Raw genomic sequence first — 3,594 nt, 5'->3', positions numbered from 1 at the left:
TAAAATAAAATAAAATAAAATAAAATAAAATAAAATAAAATAAAATAAAATAAAATAAAATAAAATAAAATAAAATAAAATAAAATCCTTTAAATGCTGAACCTGCACAGGGACTCCCATGAGATTTCTTTTCATGACATTTGTTCCTTTCTTCTCTTCCTTTCATTGCTTCTCCATGAGTTCCTGTTTTGCCTCCTGCTGAAGTTCAGGATGATGGATTTGATCTGTGAAGTCCTGGATTTATTGTGTGAAATTCTGGCCTTTAATCTGTGAAGTGCTGGATATATTCTGTGAAGTCCTAGATTTGATCTGTGAAGTCCTGCTCCTCAATCTGTGAATTCCCACGTGCCAACACTCCTGTAAATTTATTTCCATTCCCCTGCTCGGCCCTGGCTGCGGTAAATCCCGGAGCGCTGCCTGTCGGAATGGCTGTTGATCCAAGAGCACACTCAGCTCCTGTGCCAGCTGGGAATTGTGCAGGTTTCCAGGGTGGTTTATTAGCACGGGAAGTCAGGCAGATGTGACAAACACCTCCTGAACTCGCTAAAACACCGGAATGTGTCGCACACAGAGAGCCGTGAGGAGCAGCTCCGGCCTCGGGAAGGAGCAAACAGGTTTTGGGATGGTTTATGGGAGGATAGAGGAGAAATCCCTTGGGGCAGCCTGAGTGCTGACCTTTCCAAATTGCTGTGAAACCCCAGCAAACCTTTGGGCAAAGCCGGAGGAGCTGCGGTCGCGCTCCCTCCTCTTGCAGGGATTATTTAACGGGGTGCTTTTAAGCGCGGCTTTGAGGAGAGGTTTTGTGCCTCTGGCTGGCTCAAGTTGTCACCTGAACCTGCAAGAGCTGCCCTCACCCTGGGGCTCCTCGGGGTGTGTGGAAGTGACCCCCAAACTCTCGATTACTGGGAACAGGGAACGCTTTGGATTTCCCCTCAGGACAAGGAGGGAGCCCTGATGCCCGTGAGGGTTCTTCCCCCAGGGTGGGGTGGGGATCTGACCGGGCTCCACAGGGAATGGGCACGGCTTCGAGGCTGCCAGAGCTCCGGGACCGTTTGGACAACGCTCCCAGGGATGCGGAATCTGAGAATTGTGGAATTGTTAAGGGGGGAAAAACCCTCTAAGATCAAGTCCAACCCAGCACTGTGACGGCCACCACTGACCCATGTCCTCAAGTGCCACAGCCACACATTTTTGGAATGCTCCCAGGGGTGGGGACTCCACCACCGCCCTGGGAACGTTTGTTCCAGTGCTGGAGACCACCCTTTTGGTGAATAAACTTTTCCTAAAAACAAAGTGTGATTGGGATGGTCCTTGGGTTGATCCTTGGAGTTTCTTGGGTTGATTCTTGGAGTTGTCCTTTGCCAAGCCAGCACACAGATTCAAAGATCCTTGAGAGCCCTTTCTAACCCAGGATATTCCATGATTCCACAGAAATTGAGGTCCCAAGCAACAGCCAAGCTGCTCACTGAGCCCAAGAGTGTCTGAAATCCCCTCTTTGTCTACACAATTCCTACCAGACTCTGCCTGCTAAAACACCAAAACTCTTCCTTGTCTTAAAGGACATCTGGAAGGGAAACAGAAGGAGAACTGGATGAAAAATTTCCCAGATATGAACGGAAGGTCAGCAGATGAAATACGAAATGTCACATTTGTTGCTCAACTGAGCAGGATTGCAACTGGAAAAATGCAGCCCTTCAGTCCTGCCTCTGAAAATAAACCCGAGTCCAACAGAAGTCCTTGAGTGCAGACACAAGGATCGGAATTAAATTTCCTCATAACTCCTGGGTAATGGAGTTCTGCCAGAGCCAGGAGTCAATTAAGGGGATAAATACTCCCATAACTCACCAACACTTTGCATTTCAGGGGTATTTTGCTGAAGTAAGCACTTAATGTGATTATTGTGTTTCAGCCTGATTTAAGATGACAACTTTTGCATTTCCTAAATATTAATTAGCCTGGAATTTCTATTTATTTAAACTCGGAGGCAGCGAGTGGGTAGCTGCGTGATTTACCTCTGACTCCTGGCACTTCCCTCAGCTGGGACGTTAGGAATGCAATTGTGACCAATTAACCTTCGTGCCTGTCAGCAGAAAGGATGAACAATGGAGCTTGGTGGGTTTGTTTGGGGGAATAATCATCCCACAAACCAGGGCAGGCATCTCCTCCTCTGGATGAGGCTTTTGGATGCCTGCTCAGGGCAAAAAAAAATGGGGTTTTAATGGATTTTTCAGCTGTTTGGGTGCTGCTCCCTTGGGATTATCTGTTCCCTTAGGGACACGGGGCTGCATGGCTTGTGTGGAGCTCTGGCTGCCCACCTGAGGGTTTGGGATAATACCACAGGAATGGGAATGAGAGAAACGGATTTTTTAAACCAAACAAGGAGTTAGATGGGGTACAGGGAAGGAATTCCTCCCTGGGAGGGTGGGGAGGGAACAGAATTCCCAGAGGAGCTGTGGCTGCCCCTGGATCCCTGGAAGAGTCCAAAGCCAGGTTGGAGCAACCTGAGATAGTGGAAGGTGTCCTTGCCCATGGCACTGGATAATATTTAGCCAAACCACTCCATGATTCCATGAAAAGGAAAGTCCTCAATGCAGAGATGGAACATTTTCTACATCAGACCCTTCAGGACACCCTGAACCTCTTTGAGACCTCTGAAATCCTCACCCTGAGCTGTGGAATTGTGTCATTCAGCTGCCGTGTGGCACGGAGGGAAAGTGGGTATGGAAAAGCTCAAATAGGCTGAGATTAAAGGACTCTGGGCACCCACATCTCCTTTGGAATCTAACTGGAATTTGTGTGCTGGGCAGCAAAAATGGAGATTTTTTATCGAGCAGCACCAAGTGGAGCATGGCAAATCTCCCCCCAAGGAATTCTGCTCCACTTCTCCACCCCAATTACGGCCCTCGTTGCGCTCTCCTGGCTCTGCTCTCCATGTAATGAGGTGATGGTTGAAGGATTCCAGCTGCAATGGACCAACAGCCACCAAAATCCCTCAAAACATCTTCCCCTTAAACACTTCCCCTCTTCCAGCCACTGGGATGCTGAAATTTCTGCATTTCCTCAGAAGGAGCTGTTTGTCACCCTCGCAAAAGGATGTCACCCATCTTGTGGATGTTTATTGAAACTTTGGATCATCTCTGGCTCAGAGATGTATTTTTAGCTCTGTACTTTTTGAAATTTGAGAGTGTTGTTGGCCCCCAGTCAGGGAACAGCAGGGTTAATGTAGAGCCTGGAGGAGCTCTCCCATCTGTTCCAGCTTCCATCCAACCATGGAGTTCTACAAGAGCTCTCTAGGAGGGCTCAGAGTTCTCTGTTTTGTAGTATTCCCTAAAAAATCAGCTTGGAAAGCTGTCTGTGCCAAACAGGAGGAGGTAAAGTCTTCCAGGAGACAAAGGAACTTGGAAGCATCAGACTTCTTTCACATTTTCAGGAATTCTGTTTATTTTGATTGACATTGAAATTAGAGATGGAACAGATGGAGCGAGGGTACAGCAGGATGAGCTGAGCTGAGGCTCTGACACTCTAATGAGGAATTAGGAGGCAGAAGCTGCTGGTTGGGTTCTTCTTTGGGGCCTGTTTATGTTTTATTTGCCT

The sequence above is a fragment of the Parus major genome, chromosome 22 (genome assembly GCF_001522545.3).
Source record: "Parus major isolate Abel chromosome 22, Parus_major1.1, whole genome shotgun sequence".
In the NCBI taxonomy this organism is placed as follows: Eukaryota; Metazoa; Chordata; class Aves; order Passeriformes; family Paridae; genus Parus; species Parus major.
The sequence above is the reverse complement of the archived record's forward strand: the minus strand, read 5'-3'. Positions refer to the sequence as shown.